This window comes from Astyanax mexicanus, chromosome 2 (assembly GCF_023375975.1).
Source record: "Astyanax mexicanus isolate ESR-SI-001 chromosome 2, AstMex3_surface, whole genome shotgun sequence".
In the NCBI taxonomy this organism is placed as follows: domain Eukaryota; kingdom Metazoa; phylum Chordata; class Actinopteri; order Characiformes; family Acestrorhamphidae; genus Astyanax; species Astyanax mexicanus.
The window spans coordinates 4,053,920-4,081,297 of record NC_064409.1 but is presented as its reverse complement, the minus strand read 5'-3'; the positions used below and the strand labels follow the sequence as shown (position 1 = coordinate 4,081,297).

Here is a 27,378-nt window from a genome sequence, read left to right as displayed (position 1 = left end):
ATCATGCTGCAGCTTGGTCATGTTGGTCGCCCAGCGTAGACTCGATGGTCCTGCTGGCCGATCAGCTTGGTCCTGCTGGGTGAAAAGCGTGGTCATGCTGGTCAGCTAGCATTGGTCCTGTAAGCCAACCAACATGGTCATGCCATTCATTCTCCTCACTCAGCCTGGTCATGCTGGTTAACCAGCAGGGTCAAATTTCATCATAATGGTTATCTGTGTTGGTCAGGTTAATCATTCTTTGTAGACAGCAAAAGGTCAAATTACTCCATAGTCTATGGGTACCCTGTGTTACAAGGAAAGTTGACACTGCATTGACTCTGCGTTGACTTTGCATAGACTTTGTGTTGACTCTGTGTTGACACTGCGTTGACTCTGTGTTGACACTGTACTGACACTGTGTTGACTCTGTGTTGACTCTGTGTTGACACTGCATTGACTCTGTGTTGACTCTGTGTTGACTCTGTTTTGACACTGCGTTGACTCTGTGTTGACTCTGTGTTGACACTGCATTGACTCTGTTGATTCTGTGTTGACTGCATAGACTCTGTGTTGACTTTGTGTTCACTCTGTGTTAAATGTGTTGACTTTGTGTTCACTCTGCATTAATGTTGTTGACTCTGTGTCGACTCCACGTCAACATTGAGTTGGCTCTGTGTTGACGCAGCTATTGACTCTGTATGCCTGTGTTGACTCTGGGTTGTCTTTGTTTTGACGCTGCATGGACTCTGCATTGACTCTGCATTGATGTTGCATTGACTTTGATTTGACACTGCTTTGCCACTGCGTTGACTGTGTTGACCTTGCGTTGATTGTGTTGTTGTTGCGTTGATTCATTGTTGACTCTGTGTTGACTGCATTCCCTCCATTGACTCTGTTTTGACTGCATTGACTGTGTTGACTCTTGGTCAACTCCTTGTTGACATTGAGTCGACTCTGTAAACAGTAAATTCACCAGTGTTAAATCAACACTATTAGTGTTAAACAACTTTAACACTAATTTAACACTAACAATGTTGATTTAACACTGGTGATCTTACTGTGTATAGACTCTGTATGACTCTGCATTGCCTGTGTTGACTCTGCGTTGCCTGTGTTGACACTGTGTTGACTGGATGCAGAAATATAAACCAGCCTTTAAACACTGATTTACCAGCTGCTCTTTTACTCTGGGAACAGATCTTTTTGAAATAATGTTTTGACTCCATCACAGTTCAGTCTAGTGGTTTAGAGGTAGTTAGTTCACTGCACCATCTTTCATGGCCTTGCCAAAACTTCCATATGCACAATGTGCACTGGGTTGCATGCCCCTGGAAATGGCTTCCAATCTGAGTTCTATCCAGCTGCCAGTGGTTTCTGATTACGGATGGTGCAGCAGATGGGGGCATTGTCGGCATTTCTTGTAAAATATTTTAGTCTTTTTTTTTAGAGTCAAATGCTTGATTTTGGAAAGCAAAGCTCTTAGTGAATCAATGCTAAGTTGTTTTTTACTCAGTTGGGGACTAAATTCCCCCGGACTGATTGAGTGTTATGTAGTGAGATGTGAAATTACTGGTTTGGAGTGAAATTCCAATTTAGACCGTATAACTCAGGAAAAATAAGTAAGGGAACGAACACATCAAGCCAGCAGGGACACGACAACCCCCTTCTGTGAAGAGTCAAGCAGTGGCGGGTTACAGGGTTTCAGGCTTTGATTGGCTCTGAAGAGAAAGTGACCTCTAATTGGACTTCATGAGAGCTCCTGGTAGGGGGTGGCCATCCTGTCTTTTTCAGTACAAGGTGATGCGTTTCCTGTGTCTAATAGAATTTTTTTTAAGATACACTAAAGGAGGAATATATAGTTTTTCAGTAATAGTGTGGCCCAACATTTTAGAAATATATTTTCAAACAGAACCATGTTTAAAAAAGCAGTGGATCAGATTAAAGAACATTTTACTTCTTTATTTCTATTCTTTATCTAATGAAAAAAAACCTAATTAATAGAAACATTCTTGGCTGCAAGGAACCTATAAGCCTTTAATGGCAGCTGACACATTTATATCATTTTTTTTTTTTGTCAAAAAAGCTTTTTTTGTTGATTCTGATGAAATTTCATGACATTAATGACTTTGTTGGACTAGCTAATAAATGTAATAAAATACAAAAATTTGGTTTCAAAAACTCAATAAATCAATAAAAATATAAATCAATATTTTTTTTGCCCTATTCATATATAAAGTGCATAAAGCATAGGTTTAAGAAAAGTTAAAGCTTTCTATATTTTGACTAGCAATATATTTGCAGCTAGTTCAATCAATTCAGATTGGATTGTATCAAAGGAAAATATGTTAATATGTTAAGTTAATTTATATGTTTTCCCCTATTTTGTTTTTATAAAAAATGTTTTTTTTTTTTTTTTTTTTTTACAAGACCACCCTCTAACCTCCAATAATAAAGATGTAATATAAATGTTTCTGAAAGAATACACAGATATATGAGCTGTATTCTACTCCACCAGTTAAAAGAGAGCGGAAACTGTAGTTATTTGTCATATGGTGCATTTAATATATGCAAATACAGTAAATGTGATTTAATAGACGTACAGCAGGTTCCTGTCATGTTGACGCTGTGTGTACTGCGTGTGATGAGCTCCAGCTATTTTAACCCCAAGCGATGACTGATGAGTAAACTTTACTGTCAGCTTCCTGCGTGGGGATGAAATGTTACTCACTATTCTCTACACAGCTGGAAACTCCCTTAAAAACTGAACTCTTTTAAAACATTTGATTTGAGATCTTATTTAAAGAGCTCTAACTTACCCCCTGCAAACAGTCTATTTAATCGTTTTGTGCCTGCTTCAATTAAAAGAAGAAACATAGTTTATGAATAAATCTACGTTGATGGGCACAATGGTGGTCTGGAAGCAAGGCGTGTTTAAATACATTTCTGGCCTATATTGCTACCTTTGCAATGGAAAACACCACTGAAAGGTGCGCCACTGACTGAAATTAACCAAGGCAACAGTAGATTATGGTACCTGCTGATGTCACTAACAGTTTTAGGGTTTATTTTACAGTACTCAGAATGTTCCTGTCATCAACCAACTGCTGCGGTTGTCCTTGGTCTACCTGTTTGACATGTGTTATTTAGTACACCAGTGATGACTTTCTTCTTCAGGACATTCAAAACTGTTCTTCTGGGTATGGACATGATTTTATCTTTTTTTCAGCTTCACAGTTGCTTGTTTTTTGATTACTCCTTGAACTGTAAATGTACAGTCTGCACAGGAAAACCTAAATCTGAAACTGAACAAAGACATTCAGAATAATCAATGTATCAGGACACACCTGGGCAACAATCTACAGAAAAAATAAATTGATTGACCTCACTGTTCCCATACATTTTAAGGGCATTGTATCTTATCAAATATACGCATAGAATAAAACCCACAACAACTCTAAATAAACAAATTTCACATTTCTATACTAAAACACAGAGGTGCCTGAGAACAATGAAGAATGAGATATGTCATTTAATATCAACCAATCAAAATCAATCGATGCAGCTGCACACCTAATGCCTCTAAAGACCTGAGTGAAAGTGTCTGGCATTAAACAATGAAAGTGACAAATGAGCAGATTGATTGCTTCACTATAGCGAAGCAAACAAATCAATTTGGCTCATATTATGTTCTGATATAAAGTTATTAAATCACTTAATCCAGTACAACACATCAATTAACGGCAGTTTTATTTAATTGTGTTTATATCATAAACACATATGTTTTTGTTTATTTAAATTTGTTTTATTTAATCTCATTAGAGTAAATTCTTCTTCTTTGTGTTGTTGCCACTTATGACATTTGTTAAGGTTTAATTCACAAAAAATACAATCAACATTTTTAAATTTTCCAACCTCCATATGTCAATTAATCTAGAAATAAACACATTAAAGTAATAATGAATGGGTATTTTTAAATACCATTGGGAATTTATATAATGCTGTTAAAATAATATAAAACATATTTTTTTTAAAGAACATCTTAAAGAATTTAAAGGCAGCCATCCAGACTAGATGAGAATCTAGGGCTCCAAGTGGTCCAGCAGATTACTGGTTTGAATCCAGGTCATGCAGCTTGCCGTCAGCTGCCAGAGCCCTGAGAGAGAGTACAATTGGTCTTGCTCTCTCTCTGGGTGGATACAGATTACAGTAGATGGCGCTCTTTCTCCTCATCACTCCTAGGGTGATGTGGATCAGCACAAGGCTGCGTCTGTGAGCTGATGTATCAGAACCGAGTCGCTGCACTTTCCTCCGAGCATTAGCGCTGTGGTGCTACTTGGCAATGGTTCAAAAAGAGGCGGAGTCTGACTTCCATTGTATCGGAGGAGGCGTGCGCTAGTCTTCACCCTCCTGTGAAGACTCCTGTGAAAGTGGGAAACAATTGACTAAGCTAAACTGAAAGTAAAATGGTAGAAAATAAAATGTTAAAATAAAGTAAAAATAAACTGGAGATATAATCAAGAGGAAGATGGATGATCACAAACCATCAAACCATCAAAACCAAACTGAACTGCTTGAATTTTTTGCACCAGGAGTGTAAAACATAAAGGGTACCACTTTAAAATAAGACTACCTTTATAAAGGGTTTATAAATGGTTTACAATTAGATTTAATGATTACTAATTAGGTTGTAAATGCCTTTAAAATCATTAATAATCAGTTATAACACATACGTAGAAAGGGCAACACTATAGATGGCTGTGGGTTCACTATTTGGCAAACAACAGGTCATTGTTGCGCTTTCTATGTATGTGTTATAACTGATTATTAATGATTTAAGGCATTTACAACCTAATTAGTAAACAGTAATTAATAAACTAATTGTAAACCATTTATAAACCCTTTATAAAGTTAGTCTTATTTTAAAGTGGTACCACATGAAGTTATCCAAAAGCAGTGTGTAAGATTGGTGGAGGAGAACATGATGCCAACTTTATGAATATGAATAGAAACTTGTTTTCTTTGCATTATTTGAAGTCCGAAAGCTCTGCATATTTTTCTAATTTTCTGCAAATAAATGCTCTAAATTAGAATATTTTTATTTAGAATTTGGGAGAAATGTGGTCTGTAGTTTATAGAATAAAACAGCAATGTTCCTTTTACTCAAACTTATACCTATATATAGCGAAATCAGAGAAACTGATTCAGAAACTGAAGTAGTCTCTTGTTTAATTTTTTTTTTTTCCAGAGCTGTATATATGTATATAAATATAAATGGACTAATCTCTCGTGCTTGGGTTAAGCCTTGCATGAAGGACGGCGACAAAGTCATCGCTGGTGCAGAGATGAGGATTACCCTATTCATGGAACTGTCAACTGTGAGGAACACTGACCTTTTTTGAAATCAATGCAGCGACTATGAATCAAGATGAAGTTTCTACAATGGAGAGTTGTTTTGCTATCGGAGGCGACTGATTGAAGTATTGGAGGGTCAGCTTAGTAATCTGGCACTCTGTAACATTTTGGCCTTTGTCTTTGTGGACGCTCCCCTGTCAGATAATGTTCATTTACACGGAAAATAAAGACGCGATTCATCAGGGGAGCCGATGTTCCACAATGCCACGGAATTAAAACAGATCAGGCTTTCGATATCAGCGATGTTCAGGGGCCAGACTGATCAATAGCGCTGCTCCTCAGACAGGGAGGAGGTGCATTGATAAGCTCTGGAGAGCAATGTCACTTTTCAGGACAGTTCATCCATTTAAATCAAGCGTATGCAGGTCCATTTTTTTCTTACTTAGATTGATTAATGTTATGCTACACTGCAGCCGGCGGGTTGTTACGAGGTCTCGTAGCAGTACACAGCTCTGGAACTACGAAAAACGTGGTTTTCTATCTGTTGCCGCAATGTTAAACTCTGCAAAACAGATATTGCAGAAGGTTGCAATATGCAAATAAGTCCTTTAACAGGTCAACCTCTCTGTGTGTTTTTATTTATATACACTAACATGCCAAAGGTCATAGGATAGAAGTTAATTGTACATTGATCATGCTTTCTTACTTCAGGGCACAGCTTCCAAATGCCCACACCTGTATAAGTGGTGGTAAGGTGTTATCTTGTGTCATATACTAGTGCATACCAAAAAAACAAAAAATTGAATATCATTGAAAAGTTACTTTATTTCAGTAATTCAGTTCAAAATGTGAAACTCATATATACACTAATATAGATGTATTACACACAGAGTTTATATCTATTTTAAGCATTTATTTCTTTTATTGTTGATGATTATGGCTTACAGCCAATGAATTATAAGACCAATTGGTACTTTTAGCAGTGTGGGCAGTGTGCCAAGTCCTGCTGGAAAATGAAATCCGCATCTCCATAAAAGTTGTCAGTAGCAGAGGGAAGCTGTAAGATATGAAGTGCTGTAAGATTTTGTGGGAAAACAAAACTGCACTGACTTTAGACTTGATAATAAAACACAGTGGATCAACACCAGCAGATGACAGACATGTCTCTCCACTGATTGGTGGAAACTTCACACTAGACCTCAAGCAGTTTGGACTGTGTGTCTCTCCACTCTTCCTCCAGACTCTGATCCCTTCATTTCATTTAAGTAAAATGTAAAATGTACTGATGATCAGTGATGGTTTGGAGAGACATGTCTGTCATCTGCTGGTGTTGATCCACTGTGTTTTATTATCAAGTCTAAAGTCATAAAGTCATAAAACCTATACAGCTCTATGTACATTAGAACTAGTTTTTATTTGCTAAAATCCAAGTTTTTCAAGATGCCTTTTTTCTGACCAAATTAAGCTTTTGGAAAGGTGAATTAAACCAATTCATCCCAATTTTTTATATGTGCAAGATTAGGTCATGTCTTTTTTGTGTGTGTGTTTCAAGCCGCGCAAGATGTACTTTTCCTGTCATTACGATAGCAAAGACATGGATGACGGTTTGCCTATAGATCACTAAAATAGGGCCAATAGAGTTTCCATCCACTCTCTAAAATAGAGGGACCTAATTAACTCATCTATTTGTCTTTTTTTAGGGCCAGAGGACCGAAGGTGCAGGAGAAGCCTTCAAATTTCGTACATTTGTTTTTCATCAGCTCTCTAGCGCCACCTATTTTATATGACATTTATAGAAAGCGCTCAGCCTCTTGAAAATGATCAGATTCAAAAATTTGATTTGTCATTTGTCATCTCTAATTCCGCCCTCTTTTGCTGTGCCTTTTTAAGTATAAGTATATAAGTATAATATGGAATCAAGATAGTTACTTATAATATGGTAGATACTGCTTGATGTGACTGAAGCGTGTACTCTAAATAAGACTGTTAAAAGACTGTGAAAAATATGATATTATCTATGATAGTCTTTATTCTTCACCTGTATAAAAAAAGAAACGCATGGGAAAATTCCAAGTATGAACCAAAATAAGTTGGCTGGGTATTTTGATTTGTTATTGTGGAAGACTCAAGCTGCTATTGACCAATCAATATAATCGACTGAAGCACCTGCTGCCTAAAAACACTCCGGCGAGGAAGAGGCAATATGAGGACAACCTGGACGAGTGCAGCCCAAGCGGTCTTAACATCCCTTGACGTTCCTTCAGGTTGTCATGTGTAGGTGAATAAAAGGTAAGGCGATGTGAAAGAAGCTGCCAACCTCCCGAGCCAACGAACGAGTGGAAACCTTGAAACGGGAAGAAGAGAAAGCAGAAGGAAGGGTTTTCTCTAGATTTCTGCTTGGTTTCCCAAGATATTATCCAATGGATGGATTAAGGAGAAGAAACAGCACACATCAGCCGTGCAATAAGAGTTCATCACTCATATTCTACAGCGTTACGGCGTACCGTGCTGGATATACGTCATTAAATCGTGCATATAAAACGTGTATGCACACACTATGCTCAATTTCAGAGTCGTTTTACTTCGAAGACAATAATATTTATGAGCTGCCAATGAAAAGAAAGGATTTACAGCCTCCATCTGCATAAAAACGTCCGCCCTCCTATTGGTAAGCGTGTCTGTATGCGCTGATTTAGGTCTGATTTAAATCCCGTCTGAAACAATGGGTCATGCTACAGTGCTAACACCCTCTCTGCTGCACAGAAGAGCTGCCTCACTTCATGATCATAGATCAGCATAATCATTTATAAAGCTCGATAGATCTTGTGAAGCCAGGATCTTGTTAAAAGCAGCATTATGTGAGAATACGCGTTTTTTTATTATTATTATTATAGAAATAAGTTCAGGTTAAAGATAAAATAGTACCAGTCAAAACCATGGACACACCATAAATTTAATAGTTTTTTTACATTATTTTATTACTTTAATACTAAAGTCATTCAACCAACTATTGTATGAAGATTTAATCAAGATTTAATAAATAAAAATAGTTGCTTAGGTGACACCTTTGCACATTTTCTTATCTTCTTAGTCCAATCATGTTAATCTAAGCTAAAGGCTAAAGCTGTTTCCATGTGGGTCAGCCAGACGTGACTCTTCCTTTAGCAGTTTTCTCCAGTTCCCTAGAGTCTTTTGAAAAAAGATGAAGAGCTTTCAAACCTCAAATAATGAAAAAAAAAAGTTCATATTCATAAAGTTTTAAGAGTTCAGAAATCAATATTTGGTGGAATAACCCTGGTGGTTTTTAATCACAGTTTTTTTCATGCATCCTGGCATCATGTTCTCCTCCACCAGTCTTACACACTGCTTTTGATAACTTTATGCTGCTTTACTCCTGGTGCAAAAATTCAAGCAGTTCAGTTTGGTTTAATGGCTTGTGATCCTCTTGATTATATTCCAGAGGTTTTCTATTTGGTTAAATCAAAGAAAAGCATCATTTTTCAAGCATGATCCACCTTTTAGGGTCATGCCACAGCATCTTAAGTCTTATTTCTTTTCCCTCAGGATCATTGTCCTGCTGCATAACCCAAGTGCGCTTCAGCTTGAGGTCACAGACAGACAGCAGAATTCATGGTTCCATTTGCTACAAAATAACGTCTTCAGACGGGGCCCTGTAGTTCTGGATGAATAATAAAGATCTTAATTTATATTTAACTGCATTTTGTGTTTACTAACTGTGTTACAATATTTGTTTGGTGATCCGAAAATTAAAAATATGACAAACAGGCAAAAAATGACCCCAATCCAAATCCAGATCCAGATAGAGATGTTTAGAGTGCTAAACAGATCCAGAAACAGATATATTTGATAGCATTACTTTACACCCCTAGCAGTTCTACGGCGTTGCTCCAGGGGTCTAGCATCATGTTAGAGTTCTCTGCTCTTTTATTGTAGCCCTGAAGCGTAGCATGGACTGCTCAACTGAGAACATAAAACAATCCAGAGATAAAGTGAATGTACAGGTCTGTACAAACTTTTGAGCATGCTTCACATGTTTTGTGTGTTTTTTGTGTTTTTGTTTGATTTTATAAAGAAGTAAAGTCTCTGTAGATAACAGAGCTATAGAAATTCTAATGCACGGCTGTAATATTGTAATATTACATACTGTAATATTTAGCTCAAAGGCCTGATAATATAATCAAGAGGAAGATGGATGATCACAAGCCATCAAACCACCAAACTGAACTGCTTAAATTTTTGTACCAGGAGTAAAGCAGCATAAAGTTATCCAAAAGCAGTGTGTAAGACTGGTGGAGGAGAACATGATGCCAAGATGCATTAAAAAAAACTGTGATTAAAAACCACCAGGGTTATTCCACCAAATATTGATTTCTGAACTCTTAAAACTTTATGAATATGAAATTATTTTCTTTGCATTATTTAAGGTCTAAAAGCTCTGCACCTAAGTGCTGTAATATTTTTATTTGGAATTTGGGAGAAATGTTGTCTGTAGTTTATAGAATAAAACAACAATGTTCATTTTACTCAAACATAAACCTATAAATAGCAAAATCAGAGAAACTGATTCAGAAACTGTATACGAATAAGTTATACTGTATACAAAACCAGAGGTGTCGAGTAATTAAGTACAAATACTTCTTTTTCTTTTTCAGACAGCTTTTTACTTCTACTCATATAGCCTAGTATGGAGATGATCTGTGCCAAAATGCATTGATTTTCATATATAGGCATATATGCAGCCGAAACATGTAACCTAGTGCATCCCAAATGATATTTTTTAACATTAACATTTCATTATATAACATTATAGTCATTATGGCTTTTAGAAAAATGTGTTTTGGGGAGGGGGTCCTCTTACTTTTTTTACTTTGAGTAGTTTTAAAACCAGTACTTTTACATTTTTATATTTACTTCATTACCTGAGTTAGGCTGTTTATAATTTATTTATATACACTGCCTGGCCAAAACAAAAGGTCACACACACTAATATTTGGTTGGACCTCCTTATCTTTCATTGCTGCACACATTTACTGTCTGTGGTAATGTTTCGATAAGCTTCTGCAATGTCACAAGATTTATTTCAATCCAGTGTTGCTGGATTCATTTTTCACCAAGATCTTGCAGCAGCATTGATGATGGTAGAGTCTGACCACTGCACAAAGCAGCTCTTCTCCATCCAGCACATCCCAAAGATTCTCAATGAGGTTAAGATCTGGACTCTGTGGTGAACTCTCTCTCAATCCATGTGTGAAAATGATAAATGATGATCTCATGCTCCCTGAACCCTGAACTCTTTCACAATTCCAGCTCCATGAATCCTGACATTGTTCATCTTGGAATATGAAGAAAAAATCCATTGATTCAGGAATAACCTGGTCTATAATATTCAGTATATTCAGGTAGTCAGATGACCTCATTCTTACAGCACATACTGTAGCAAAACCTATGTCTTGATACAACCTTGTTTGATACAGGTGTACAGTGTTGTAGAATTACCTCTTTCTCTCTCTCTCTCTCTCTCTCTCTCTCTCTCTCTCTCTCTCTCTCTCCCCATCACTGCTCTTTGTCTAGGAGATGAATGTGGTGAATATGAGGCCGGTGTGGTGTGATGGCGATGGCTGGCTGCTGGGGCTCGTGCTGAAAGAGTTACAGCGTAACACAAAAGCACAGAGAGCCTTGACAGCGCCCCGAGTGATAAATCAAAAGGACGATATGATGTAAATGCAATAACGCGTGGAGCCCCATAAATCAACCCGGCTCAGTCTAGCAGTGAGAGCAACAATAGAAAAAAACAGAGTTTCCCTCGGTACGTGTTTCCTTTGTTTTGTCTTCAGAAAATTGGCCATAGACGCGAAAAAAAACGTTTGCAGTCTTGAAAGCAACAAAACAGCCAATCCTACCTTTATTAGCCGCTGCGTGTGTGTGGGTGGCTGTCCACGTGTGATGATTGATCGTGGCGTACACACTTTTGGAGTGGTCATAGTTCTTGGGGGTAAAGCAGAGACGAGCTCCATGGTTTGAGACAAGACCTCAGGGGGAAAATGCCTCTATCTCTAAAATTACAGACGCAAATAAACATCACACCAGACTGACCACAACCCAAGAAACAAACACTCAGTGTGGCAGCTGGAATCAGCCCGGCAATCAGGTGGACAGAGGTAAAAGGGCATTATGGAACTTCTTCCAGAAAGTGTGAAAGTTTTAATCGGACAGTGTCAGCTTGGTTTATCACCCGTGCTTTGGGTAACAGACACTGAAAGACTTCAAATGACCAGAGAGACATGAAAATCGCTGTTCACAGACACTCTCTATCCAACCTGGCTGAGCTTGAGCCATTTTATAAAGAAGAATGAGCAAAAATCTTTACAGTCTCTAGATGCGCAAAGCTGGTAGAGACAAACCCCAAAGCACTTACAGTTGTAATTGCTGGCTCTACTAAGTATTGATATAGGGGGGATGAATACTTTTGCAGTCCAGAAAGCAACAAAACAGCCAATCCTACCTTTATTAGCCGCTGCGTGTGTGTGGGTGGCTGTCCACGTGTGATGATTGATCGTGGCGTACACACTTTTGGAGTGGTCATAGTTCTTGGGGGTAAAGCAGAGACGAGCTCCATGGTTTGAGACAAGACCTCAGGGGGAAAATGCCTCTATCTCTAAAATTACAGACACAAATAAACATCACACCAGACTGACCACAACCCAAGAAACAAACACTCAGTGTGGCAGCTGGAATCAGCCCGGCAATCAGGTGGACAGAGGTAAAAGGGCATTATGGAACTTCTTCCAGAAAGTGTGTAAGTTTTAATCGGGCAGTGTCAGCTTGGTTTATCACCAGGGCCTTGGGTAACAGACACTGAAAGACTTCAAATGACCAGAGAGACATGAAAATCGCTGTTTACAGATGCTCTCCATCCAACTTGGCTGAGCTTGAGCTGTTTTATAAAGAAGAATGGGCAAAAATCTCTACAGTCACTAGATGCGCAAAGCACTAATGATTATAATTCCAGCAAATTCTGGCTAAGTAAAGATATAGGGGGGATGAATACTTTTGCAGTCCTGAAAGCAACAAAACAGCCAATCCTACTTATATTAGCTGCTGTGTGATGATTGATCGTGGCGTACACACTTTTGGAGTGGTCATAGTTCTTGGGGGTGAAGCAGAGACGAGCTCCATGGTTTGAGACAAGACCTCAGGGAGGAAAATGCCTCTATCTCTAAAAATACAGACACAAATAAACATCACACCAGACTGACCACAACCCAACACAACAAACACACAGTGTGGCAGCTGGAATCAGCCCGGCAATCAGACGGACAGTGCCCGTGGTTCTGTAGACGGGTAGATGATGTGCAGGTCATGAGTTCTCGTATAAGCAAGCCTGTGTAGATACCCTCAGGTGGAAGGACATTATGGAACTTCTTCCAGAAAGTGTGTAAGTTTTAATCGGGCAGTGTCAGCTTGGTTTATCACCAGGGCCTTGGGTAACAGACACTGAAAGACTTCAAATGACCAGAGAGAGAGAGAGAGAGGACATTTTTAGTAGGCTAGGCTGAAACTCCGCTGCACTTACTAAAGATCCTCATAGAGATTCAGTCTGAGCACTGAGAAGATCCTCAGGGGCTGTGACACCTTTCTCACCCCAGCTTCCTCTGTGATAAAGCTTTTCCTGGGCATGTGGTTGAGGAGGAGGCGGTGGTGGTGGTGGTGGCGGTGGTGGTGGTGGTGGTGGTGGTGGCGGTGGTGGTGGTGGTGGTGGTGGTGGCGGTGTGCTCCTGAAAGCTGTAACAGTACACCCATCCATAACCATATCCATAATCAAATGTAAAAACAAAAATCAGTTTCTCTGAATTTTCTATTTATAGTTATATGTTTGAGTAAAATGAACATTGTTGTTTTATTCTACAAACTACCTCAAATAATGCAAATAAATCAAGTTCATATTCATAAAGTTTTATGGTAACACTTTCTATGAATGTCATCTTTATTAGACGCTATAACCACATTCATAACATATTATAATGCATTCATAAGGCATTATAAACATGGCTATAATTGTTTATAAAAATGCATAACCCATTATAGCCATGTTTATAAAGCATTATGTCATGTGATCATAATACTTTATAAGCTATGCTTATAATATATATCCTAAAATTGTTTATCTCTATCATTAATATTCTAGTCCTACAATGAAAGTCTGGCACTTTACTTAGAGCGCACAAAGACCTGTTATAATACATTATAATTGACTATAATAAATATTATATTCAAGACAAGAATAATTTATGAGTTGTTGAAAATATATTTATAGGATTATTTAAGGTGTGTTTATAAGTTGGAAGCTTTTTTAGTCATGATACAGTCTGCAAGCGGGGACTGAGTTTCTTGGTATCGAAGCATGTTAAAAACACAATAGCATTAATAGCATGTTATAAATACGGCTATTAATGCATTATAATCACAGTATGTGATGCATAATAAACATTGCTATAATGAATTATACATTCGTATAAATATGTATAGCCATGTTTATAATGCATTATGAATGCATTATAACGTGTTATGAGTATGTTTATAGAGTCTTATAGAGATGACATTCAAAGAAAGTGTTACCAGTTTTATGTAGCTTTGCATGTTCTGCTCCACCAGTCTTACACGCTGCTTTTGATAACTTGTTGGCTAACACTCCTGGTGCGAAAAAAATCAAGCAGTTCAGTTTGGTGGTTTGATGGCTTGTGATCATCCTTCATCTTCCTCTTGATTATATTCCAGAGGTTTTCAATTTGGTAAAATCAAAGAAACTCATCATTTTTAAAAGAGCTACGCTCCTCTAAACCTGGGAACATACTAAACACAGACATGCATGTAGGTACACTTCCTCTCGTCAAAAAAAGAGGTAGATGGAGCGACGTGGCTCAATAAAGTGACACAGTAAGATGAATACTTCCTCCTCCCTCCTGCCCATGCCTCAGTGTCAGACTCATTGTTTTCAATAAAGTGTCACGGCAGCCCATTATATAATCGCATTTGCGATTTGGGATCATGGGGTTTGATGCAATCAATGGCTATTAGAATCGGCCGGTATTGATTGAAAGCAGAGAGCAGATATGATCTCTCCATCTCTTGGGCTGCGAGTCTCGCTTAGATCATAATCTCCTCCTGCTCCTTAACGGGGGCTGATTGGCATTAATAGGCCCGGGTGTAGCCCAGGGACCCGGGCCCTGATCATTTTTCACCCTTAATAGTATGACTGTACACTGCCCTCACATCCATTAGGGTTTGTGAGGAGGTGGAGGGGGCAGGAAGGTCCTGCTGCTGTCTGGGATCGGGGTAGGAGGTCGTGGAGGAAGTGGCAGAAACATTAAGCTCTTCATGACTATTTACATTGTAGATTCTCACTGAAGCAACAAAACTATGAATGAACACATGTGGAGTTTTATGTACTTAACAAAAAAAGATTAAATAACAAAAAAAACGTTTTATATTATATTATATAGTTTCCTCAAAATAGAGCCACCCTTTGCTCTGATTACTGCTTTGTTTACACACTCTTGGCATCATTCTCTCAATGAGCTTCATCAAGAGGTGGCCACCTGAAATGAAAGGTTTTCCAACAGTCTTGAAGGAAGGAAGGAAGGAGTTCCCAGAGGTGTTTATTAGCACTTGTTGCTCCTTTGTCTTCTTCACTCTGTGCTCCAGCTCACCCCAAACCTCAAATCTGGATTGGGTTCAGGTCCGGTGACTGTGGAGGTTCAGCTCATTTTTTGTTAAGAACTTAAAACTCCACATGTGTTCATTCATAGTTTTGATGCCTTTAGTGAGAATCTACAATGTAAATAGTCATGAAAATAAAGAAAAAGGATTGAAAAAGAGAAGGTGTGTCCAAACTTATGGCCTGTACTCTATATAGAGAATTTCTGAATCAGTTTCTCTGATTTTGCTATTTATAGGTTTATGTTTGATTAAAATGAACATCATTGTTTTATTCTATAAACTACAGACAACATTTCTCCCAAATTCCAAATAAAAATATTGTCATTTAGAGCATTTATTTGCAGAAAATGAGAAATGGCTGAAATAACAAAAAAGATGCAGAGCTTTCAGACCTCAAATAATACAAAGAAAACAAGTTCATATTCATAAAGTTTTAAGAGTTCAGAAATCAATATTTGGTGGAATAACCCTGGTTTTTAATCACAGTTTTATTTTCATGCATCTTGGCATCATGTTCTCCTCCACCAGTCTTACACACTGCTTTTAGATGAATACTGGTGAAAAAATTCAAGCAGTTCAGTTTGGTGGTTTGATGGCTTGTGATCATCCGTCTTCCTCTTGATTATATTCCAGAGGTTTTCGATTTGGTAAAATCAAAGAAACTCGTCATTTAAAAGTGGTTTATTTTTTTTTACAGAGCATTAAAGTGAATTTGTAACACACTAAAAACTGTGGTACAGTATATTAATATATATATTACAAAAGACAGGAACAAGAAACATATTTGCACTCTAATCTTAATAGATTAAATATATTCAACATCCATTTATAGTACATTTCTAATATACCTGGTGTATAATCATAGTGATCCAGTTGTGATACTCATTAAATGTATTATAATTGTACTGTTAGCATATTTAGGGTTAAATATAGGATTACATACATTAAGTTGTTTAAATGTTTAAATGTTACTTAAGTATATTTAAAATTAAAAGTTCCATTTTAGTACAGTTTAGTACACTCAGCAATATTTGAGTAAGACTTCTGTACTATTTTTACACTGTAATTAAAGTATAATAAGTACCAAAAAAGTAGTTCCATTGTAGCACCCTTTAAATATACATTTTAGTGCACTTTAGTGCATAATAATGCTTATATACAGTATAGTATACTTTAATCGTCTTTTTTTTCACTAGGGCTTGTGTGGATATAGGTGTGTAAATACAGTAAGAAGGCTGCTAACACTACCTGCCACTAACACTGCTGCTACGTTTGCATGCGAGTGTGTGCACACGTGTGTATGTGTGTGTGTGTGTGTGTGTGTGTGTGTGTGTGTGTGTGAGAGTGCCTGAGTGTGTGTAAGGCCCATTGACTGCATCTCTGCATCCAGCTGCATTTTCACAAGGTGACATTTAAAGGACAGTTTCACACACTGCAGTTGAGCAGCCACGAGCCGCTGACACATAAAAGGCTTTATTACTCCAACAGCAGGATTCAGACGCAGGAGCAGAGCTGAGGACTGCAGAGTGTGTGCTGGAAAGCGTTAGTGATGGAAATTAATATTAACACATTATTCTCAATCAACACTCAATCTCAATTAACTTTTCCCATTTTTTCCCCAATTTACACAGCCAATTACCCAACCCACTCATTAGGACTCCACCTATCACTAGTGATGCCCTAACACACCAGGAGGGTGAAGACTAGCACATGCCTCCTCCGATACATGTCAAGTCAGCCACCGCTTCTTCTTTTCGAGCTGCTGCTGATGCAGCATTGCCGAGCAGCATCACAGTGCACTTAAAGCAAAGCGCAGCGACTCGGTTCTGATACATCAGCTCACAGACTCCCTGTGCTGTGGACATCACCGTAGGAATGATGTGGGGAGAGAGCACCGTCTACCCACCCGGAGGGAGCAGGGCCAATTTTGCTCCCTCTGAGCGCCGGCAGCTTGATGGCAAAGCTGCATGAGCTGGGGTTCGAACCTGCGACCTCCTCAGTAGCCGCTAGACCACTCGGCGCCCCAACATGTAGAACGTTTTGAACAGATATATACAGGTACAGTTGATTGCTAGGAAAAAAACTTGCAGATCAATTCTGTTGAAAATATACTCCAGTTTCAATAAAATCGTGTTTATCAATGGCTGGATCCAGACAACTTCCATTCCTGAGAGTAAATCTACTGGGGTAATTTTCTCTTTTATGGGGGTCCTCTGTAATTTTACTCAATCCAGAGACGTCCTCTGAGAAAATTACAGGCTGAATTATCTACTGTTTTTCTCTGAACTCCGTCCTCCAGTAATTTTTACTGAGTAGAAATGTGAAATATTTTTCACAGGCATCCCCCGAGGAACTAATCCTATTCAAATAGGCCTTAACCTCTTAAGATCCAAGCCTAATTTTACCAATTTCCACCTGAAATTACATACTCAAATTTTAAGGCTTTTCCCTCTAATATTAAATAATTCAGAGGTTATTTTATGATTTATTTATAATATTACTTACATTGAAAACACTTAAAATTATTCAATTGAACATGTAACGGTCAAAGTATGGTAAAAAAAAAAAAGCAACATTTTTAGGCGCTTTTCAGATTTTCTATTTTTATTTTTTAATTTCAGATCCATAAAATGAAATATTTATATGGATGATCAGATGAGACTTTAAGCATTCCGTCCATATAAGTTATATACGAGTAACTTAAAGGGAAGTTGTGTTACAGCGGATTAAAATAGACATTCATTTTTTGATGGCTTAAATTTCGTCAAGCACTGTTTGGACCTAAATGAGGATTACTGGAGACTGGTTCGATGGATCTGCTGGAATGTGGAGCAATTTTGAAGGCAGGAGTCTGAGGTGAGTGCTGGGTGGGGGCTGGGTATGTGTCTGCGTGTCCTAAAGTGACCCCCGGTAAAAAAGCATAAGCACTCTTTCGGCTCCGCATTGGATCAAATATGGACAAATACGAAAAAGCAAACATAGAAAAAATGACTAATTTTTTAATAAACAAGGTATATTTCGCCATAAATGTTTATTTTCTGAAAGGAGATACAGAAACCAATTCTAAATCGAGATTCTAAGCTTTAAAATGGCATATTGGGTGTCTATATTGAGCCTATATTTATTCATAAACACAGCCAGATATTAATTATGACATATTTCTGGCGTGTTGATACCAGATCATTATCTTATAAGAATCTTATAAGTATTTGGAAGCAGCTAGAATTCAGTGGTTGTGCATCTTAAGCTAATTGGTGGCCTCCTGATGTTTCAAAACATTGGGTCCTAGGTACCACTTTAGAATAAGACTACCTTTATAAAGGGTTTATAAATGGTTTACAATTAGTTTATTAATGTTTACTAATTAGGTTGTAAATGCCTTAAAAATAATTAATAATCAGTTATAACACATACGTAGAAAGGGCAACAATATAGATGGCTGTGGGTTCACTATTTGACAAACAACAGGTCATTGCTGCGTATACATCCTTTCTACGTATGTGTTATAATAACTGATTATTAATGATTTTTAAGGCATTTACAACCTAATTAGTAACCATTAATAAACTAATTGTAAACCATTTATAAACCCTTTATAAAGGTAGTCTTATTTTAAAGTGGTACCGTCGGGTCTATTAGACTCTTTTAAATTACTCATAAACATTATAATGCATTTACAAAGCATTATAAACATGGCTTTAAAAAAGCATAATTAATGTATTTGCACATGTTTGCACGTCACACTTTTTTAGATTTTTATTTGATAAACATTTTGAAAACCATGTATCATTTTCGTTCCACTTCACACAATACTTTTGTGTTTGTTTGTCTTTCACTTAAAATCTCTATAAAATACACAAGTTTGTGGTCGTAAGTATAAGGGAAATTGTGGAAAAAGTATAAGGGGTATGAATACATTTGCAAGACACTGTACATTAAAAATATGTATTATATGTCAAATTATTTGTACATAAAGCATAGCAGGACACTGATTAACTACTGAAAAGTCAGTAGTGTGTAGACTCACCCAATCAGATCTTTGGAAACACTGTGGAAAGTGTAAAGAGCTTTAGAAGAAGATGTGTGTGTGTGTGTGTGTGTGTGTGTGTGTGTGTGTGTGTGTATGTGTATGAGTGTGTATCCGTGTGTGTGTGTGTGTGTGTGTGTGTGTGTGTGTATGTGTATGAGTGTGTATCCGTGTGTGTGTGTGTGTGTGTGTAGGACTATTGCATTATTGCTGGATAGTAAATATAACAGTGTGACTCACTTAGTAATAAGATAATAACACTGAACAAAGTCGCCTCTGTGGATTAGCACAAGTTAGAGCTATGAAAGCATGCACTGTATCTCTGCTCAGATGGATGTGTGTGTGTGTGTGTGTGTGTTTGTGTGTGTGTGTGAGTGTGTGTGTGTGTGTGCGTGCACTGCGGCATACAGCAGACGGTTTCTTGTTCCCAGGGTCTCTCATTAAAGCAAGGCACCTCCGTTTGGGCTGGGGAGGCCTGTACTGCCTGCTGCAGTCTGGACGAGTCAGCATGCCTCACACACACACACGCACACACACACACACAATGATAAGAGCCAGGATCACACACACACACATTGTCTATTTCTCTCTCTGTCTCTCTATTTCTCTGTCACACACCTACACCCAGCATATTATAGGAATTTTCTGCATACTGCACAAAACAATTATATATATATTACTTTAGGTCACACATATAAACTTGTGCACACAAAAATGCTTAATCAGGACAAGAGGCTATGTGTATTACAGTACATATGGGACTGGGAGGGTCATGATTAAGGACGTTTTCATTTCAGAACTAGTTGGACCTCTTAAAACAGACTGTAAAACAGTACACACTCAGATTTGTACTGAACAAATCACACTAAAACCTGTGGAAGAAAGGTATTGGCCCGGTTCCACACAAACTTTAGTGTTTGTTAGTTTGTGGTGAGAACATGGTCAGGTTATCGAATATACTCCTCATGTTTGCGCTATTCAGCTGTTCAGGTGCAGTTTAACCTGATTTATTACCCAGATTACCCAATTACCACAGCTAGCTATGAACAAACGCTGTCTCTGCTGCTGCTCCATACTAAGCTGTTTACACACTAAACACAGTATGTGCAGCACTTTTACTAAGACTTCAAATAATGCAAAGAAAACAAGTTCATATTCATAAAGTTTTAAGAGTTCAGAAATCAATATTTGTTGGAATAACCCTGGTTTTTAATCACAGTTTTTTATGCATCTTGGCATCTTATGCATCATGTTCTCCTCCACCAGTCTTACACTTTGCTTTTGGATAACTTTGGAATTAAACCTCTGGAATATACTAAAAAGGAAGATGGATGATCACAAGCTGATCATCAAACCAAACTGAACTGCTTGATTTTTTTGCACCAGGAGTAAAGCAGCATAAAGTTATCCAAAAGCAGTGTGTAAGACTGGTGGAGGAGAACATGATGCCAAGATGCATGAAAACTGTGATTAAAAACCACTAGGGTTATTCCACCAAATATTGATTTCTGAACTCCTAAAACTTTATGAATTTGAACTCGTTTTCTTTGCATTATTTGAGGTCTGAAAGCTCTGCATCTTTTTTTTTCTTATTTCTAGTTTTCTGTAAATAAATGCTCTAAATGACAATATTTTTATTTGGAATTTGGGAGAAATGCTGTTTGTAGTTTATAGAATAAAACAATGATGTTCAGTTTACTCTAATATCTACCTATAAATAGCAAAATCAGAGAAACTGATTAAAAAACTGACGTGGTCTCTTCATTTTTTCATATCTTCACCCTGTCCCTCACTTTCTTGCACTCTCTCTCACACACACACACACACACACACACTCCAACACGTCGTTGCTTATTGAATATGCACCGTTTAATATAAACTTCATCAGAGGCCGGCGTGAGTCGGTGTTGACTCAGTCACACTGTTTGATAATGTGCTGTTTCTGCTTTAATGGAATAATTGAGGTTCTTTATGTTTTATTGACTCTCTGAGGGCTGACAGTCAGGACCCGCTCTCTCTTTCTCTCCTTCTCTCCAGTTAGACCTCATTTCTTTTTTTCTCTCTCTGAATGTTGATCAATCGATAAGCCTCGGCTTTGCTGAATTTGAATGCAAATGAGCCGTTGGATTAACCGTGGACACGCAGGCGGAATATTACAGACACAGTCGGGCGAAATTAGATTTATTTCCTACCATCTGATGGATTTTTCCAGCAGCTGCTGCTGCTTCGTCTCCTTTTTTTGATGGGTATGTATATATATATATATAAATATATATATATATATATATATGAAGACCTGAAACCGCCACGACCTTCTTCATCCCCCTACTGATAGGCAATGATTACGTGAGCTTCAGTAAACACTGTTCAGTTAATAGAGGCATCCTCAGGATGGGAATAAAAGCAAGAAAGAAAGAAAGAATTGGCCATGAACCACAGCATACATTATTTCCAGGGTCCATATCCAGTGTGTTCGGTGTTAGATTATGAAAGTGAGTGCAGGCTCCTATGCAATTTCACTTCTTAATGACATAAGTTTTCCAGACTTACAGCAAAACCTACAGTATGAAACATTCTGCATTTGGTAACAGTGTCAAAAAAAACAGTATAGATATTAGTGATAAGGAAAAATTGCATGTTCTAATTGCATCCTACAGACTAAGAAAGACTAAGGTTTGTACACAAAAAAATGTAATATCATTGAAAAGTTACTTTATTTCAGTAGTTCAGTTCAAAGTGTGAAACTCATATATTATATAGGTGTATTAAACACTGAGTGATCTATTTAATGCGTTTATTTCTTTTATTGTTGATGGTTATGGCTTACAGCCAATGAAAACCCACAAATCAAAAGAGTGGCAAAAGAGCTGGCGCTGGGGTTAGCGGCTAATGCTAATGCTGCTGCACCCAGCCTTAGAGCTGGAGAAACTTCACTAAAAAAAACCCCACTCTCATAACTCTGTACTTCAGCAGATTGGCTTTACTGCTCCATAATACCTGACTGATAGAATTCACAATACATAAGACGGAGTAAAAGAGAGGGAGAAAAAGGTGCTCTCCTCGCGTGCATATTAATGAAATGCATGCAAACAGAGAGGGTTCTGATTGGCCTGTTCTCTGCAAAGAGTCTGTGAGTCATCCAAACAGTTTTTAGTGTGGGGGGCAGTGTTTTTCCCCTACTGGATGGGATGCACTCAAGAGCATCATGGCTCCCATCAAAGTCCCATCTATCTATCTATTCTCTCTCTTTTTTTCTCTCTCACTAGTTATCTCTTTTCTCTCTATGCTTCTTTTGTCTCTCTTTCGTATCTATCTATCTATCTATCTATCTATCTATCTATCTATCTATCTATCTATCTATCTATCTATCTATCTATCTATCTATCTATCTATCCTCTCTCTCATTTTTTAATCTCTCTTCTCTCTCTTTTCTCTTTTCTCTCTATCTAGTTATCTTTTTTCTCTCAATGCGTTTTTTGTCTCTCTTTCTTATCTATCTATCTATCTATCTATCTATCTATCTATCTATCTATCTATCTATCTATCTATCTATCTATCTATCTATCTATCTATCTATCTAATTAATGTCTTCACTGGATTATGTATAATTTTTGGTAAAATTAAAAGAATTTAAGTGCTCCTTACAGTCAGAAGTGTCTGGTGTCTGATGTCTGGTGTCTGATGTCTGGTGTCTGAGTCGTACCTGTGTACAATCACTAATCATGCTCCACATGGTGTTTTGTGTGGCTCATGTGGTGCATGTTCCCGGCTAATGTGATTTGAAGATCAGTGGAGCCACACGCTGCCGGTCGGGGTCTGAGTGATGTGAACATGAGCTATAATCTCTTTATTGCTTCTTTTCTTCAGGCATCCGCTCTGTTCTCCCTCCCTCTCTCCAGCGCCGCTCTTCTGACGGACTGCAGGACCAGAATGATAGAGATGGACTGTAACACCCCTCTGCTGCTCTGGGCTCCTTTGACACCTCCTAACGGTCAATAATCAATCCATTACCCTCTCCTGAGCGTGTGTGTGTGTGTGTGTGTCGGGGAGAGAGGCCGAACCCCCTGCTGCTGCTGCTGCTGCTGCTGCTGCTGTAAAGAGAAACTGCTACAGTAAATCCACTGATCCAGAAAGAGAAGATCCTCACTGCTTCATTCCTTGAAAGGTGAACGGAAAGACAACACACACACACACACACACACACACACACACATACACACACACATAGAGCAAGGCAAGGCAAGTTTTTGAACTTATAGAAAAATACCCCTTGAATTTCTTCCCATTGTGTCACCTTAAAACCACAAACTTAAATGGATTTTATTGAGATAAACAAACACAAAGTAGCACATAATTGTGAAGTGGAATAAAAATGATACGTAGATTAAAAAAATTAATCAAATAAAAATTCTCTCTCTCTTTTTTCTCTCTTTCTATCTCTTTTCTTTCTGTCAAGCTATCTCCTTTCCCATTATGCTTCTTTTGTCTATCTATCTATCTATCTATCTATCTATCTATCTATCTATCTATCTATCTATCTATCTATCTATCTATCTATCTTCTCTCTTTTTTCTCTCTATCTACCTCTTTTCTCTCTATCTAGTTATTCCTTATCTATCTATCTATCTATCTATCTATCTACCTATCTATTTTCTCTCTCTTTTTTCTCTCTCTATCTCTTTTCTCTCCATCTATTTATTCATTTTCTGTCTGTTTCTTTGTCTATCTATCTATCTATCTATCTATCTATCTATCTATCTATCTATCTATCTGTCTGTCTGTCTGTCTGTCTGTCTGTCTGTCTGTCTGTCTATCTATCTATCTTTTAACAAGTAATAAAACCTAGGAACAATGTGGAAAGCAGAGCAAATTACACAGTATTAAAGGCGCAGGTAAACAGATGTGTTTTTAACTTTTTCTTATTTAAAAGAGGTTAAAGTTTGAGCAGAACATCTCACAGCTTCTGGAAGTTTGTTCCAACTGATCACAGCATAATGTCTAAAAGCTGAGAGAGAGAGAGAGAGAGAGAGAGAGAGAGAGAGAGAGACCCACCTCCTGTCCATGTTAATGAGAATAAAGCAGAGTCGTGCATTGCAGCTGTCCAGCAGGTTGTTCTGAGCAATTCAGAGTCAATTGGGTGCGAAAGAAATAAATAAGTAGATAATACAATTTATGGATGGCTGCTTCTGTCCTGAAGCCTTGATTACTGCAAGCAGTGTCTACTCCTGTGGACTTGCGCCAGTCACTCAATAACACACACACACAAACAAATACGTGCGCACACACACAAGTTGATGCATTGTGACAATTACAGCTAAATCCCAAATGTGTAAAATATCCTATTTATCTTATTTGTCCTTTTTTATACAGTTAAAAGTTAAAAAGGACAATTACCTGAATATTTAACCCTTTAACAGGCCAGGATTGTTATCATTTTTAGGCCTGATATTACACCACTAAATCTTGCGGATTTATATTCAAGCATTACATACTGTAAAAAGCTTTCATGTTTGATAAGGAATGTTACTCAAAATCATAATTGTAATTATAATAGAAAGCATAGAAACAATCTTTAAGTAAATCTGTGTCATGGCAGTAAACCAAAACCAAGAACCAAGAGAATGAGAAATGGCTTAAATAACTAAAAAAGCTGCAGAGCTTTCAGACCTCAAATAATGCAAATAAAACAAGTTCATATTCATAAAGTTTTAAAATCAAGTTCAGAAATCAATATTTGGTGGAATAATCCTGGTTTTTAATCACAGTTTTTTTCATTCATCTCAGCATCATGTTCCCCTCCTCCACCAGTCTTACACACTGCTTTTGGGTAACTTTATGCTGCTTTACTCCTGGTGTAAAAATTAAAGCAGTTCAGTTTGGTGGTTTGATGGTTTGTGATCATCCATCTTCCTCTTGATTATATTCCAGGGGTTTTCAATTTGGTAAAATCAAAGAAACTCATCATTTCTAAGTCGTTGTTTCCATTATCTGTGTGAAGGAGAGAACATTTCAGCATAAATAATGAATTGATAAATATGTACGTAATCTACTCGATCGTTTTGTATCAATAGCATGTTTATTTTGCTAAGTAAAACCACTTAAGCTTCACGATTCTCTATAAAAATGATGAATTATGTTGTGGAAAAACTTTATAATTGAATTAATTTGCATTAAAAACGATTTGGGGTCAAATTTAAAGATTAATAACTGCTTATAACAATGTAAGCAAGTATAATTGTCCAATAAAGCAGAAAATAATGCTATAAGCTATATATATATATATATATATATATTTATATTTATTTTACCACGTGCCCTTAACCAGTCCTGAGTAACACGTCCAAGCACAGCTGGATATAAGGAAGCCCTTCAATCCCCCAGCCGAAATAAATAGAGCTCCACTGACCCTGATCCAAACCCAAGCCCATTACATGCCTAGTGAACAGCAAATAGCTTTACCTGCTCTCATTCCTGACTGACATGCTGAACGCCGAGAGATGATAGCTGACTATCAATCAGCAGACGTTTCCCAAAGCTCAATCTCAGTGTTTGATGACTGCATTTGAATGGTCCTTAGACCATGACTGGAGCATGTGGTGCTGTCATGCGCCTGTATGTGTGTATATGTGTGTGTGTGTGAGTGTGTGTGTGTGTGTGTATATGTGTGTGTGTGTAGTGTAGTCTATGTAGCTTGATCTCACTAGTGCTTGCACATCACACTTTACCATATGGCAACGACAGTGACGGTTCCTTTTAAACAGTCATCTGGAGAATCAAGAGAGGCTGTAAAAGAGCAATCACAGCAGAATTGTTTCTATACGGTAGCAAGACCTGAGGTTATAGACATACACAGTCACCCCATGGACACCTTTTGTCTATATTAAAAGAGATGAAGCTTTTATAATTTCATTTAATTCTATTGAGATGCTGTGGAGTGCTTAGAAAGAGGCCCTGCATGCTAGAAACCCCTTAGAGCATCTCAGAGCTGAAAGAATTCCGCATGGAGGAGTAGGAAAAAAACTCTCTCAGTCAATGTCAGACTCTGATAGATGGTTCTCTATATAGAAGCGTCTAACTGAGGTTGGGAAGCTTAATAAACATCAAAAGACATGAACACTATTTTAGTGATCTACTCCATAGGCAAGCCATCAACCGTGCACTGTGCAGCTTGATTTATTCATGTGTTAATGTGTCTTTGCTGTCGTAATGACAGGAAAAGTACACCTTGTGTGGCTTGAAATGTGCAAAAGGCATATACTAATTATCCTAATTAATCATAGGTGTGTTTTGGGCATAACATGAAATATTTTAAAACAGTGTGTCACTTGCCATTCCCTTTAAGAGCCAGATGCACTCTGACTTTGGTGGATTGCTATTGCAACAGTGCAGCGTTTCTGCGCTTCTCAGCAAAGGAAAGTGATTTACGGGAACAGTAATACTATTTTAGTATTTATTATTATTTTATTAGTCTGATGATGACTGGTGACTGCTGTCAGGGTTCAAATCAGACACCTTTGTTTTCCATTGCCAAAGATAGCAATATACCAGATATTTACCTGAATACATCTCACTTTGGTGTATATACATCTCTGGAAAAAATAAGAGATCACCTAAAAATGATGAGTTTCTTTGATTTTACCAAATTAAAAACCTCTGGAATATAATCAAGAGGAAGATGGATGATCACAAACCATCAAACCACCAAACTGAACTGCTTGAATTTTCGCTCCAGGAGTAAAGCAGCATAAAGTTATCCAAAAGCAGTGTGTAAGACTGGTGGAGGAAGAGAACATGATGCCAAGATGCATGAAAACTGTGATTAAAAACCACCAGGGTTATTCTACCAAATATTGATTTCTGAAATCCTAAAACTTTATGAATATGAACTTGTTTTCTTTGCATTATTTGAGGTCTGAAAGCTCTGCATCTTTTTATTTTGTTATTTCAGCCATTTCTCATTTTCTGCAAATAAATGCTCTAAACCACAATATTTTTATTTGCAATTTGGGAGAAATGTTGTCTGTAGTTTATAGAATAAAACAACCATGTTCATTTTACTCAAACATAAACCTATAAATAGCAAAATCAGAGAAACTGATTCAGAAACTGGAGTGCTCTCTTAATTTTTTCCAGAGCTATTTAATCGATCTAGTTGCATGATGTGAAAAGAGACTGTTGGCAGGGTGTAAGACAGCAATGAACATCACGACGCATCATGTTGATAATAGTTCCTGTCCCATCACTTTTGGCATGGCAGTGTATTAGGAATATAATCATGGGTA

General features: G+C 37.6%; 1 long non-coding RNA gene across 1 annotated transcript in view; it reads right to left on the bottom strand.

Moving 5' to 3' along the window:
* The window catches only part of LOC125799091 (uncharacterized), a 515,567-nt gene extending 488,555 nt beyond the window's left edge, over positions 1-27,012 (bottom strand). The window contains exon 1 of the long non-coding RNA XR_007437941.1: positions 26,748-27,012. This is a non-coding gene — a long non-coding RNA (uncharacterized LOC125799091). The remainder of the gene's footprint in view (positions 1-26,747) is intronic.
* Positions 27,013-27,378: the final 366 nt, after the last annotated feature.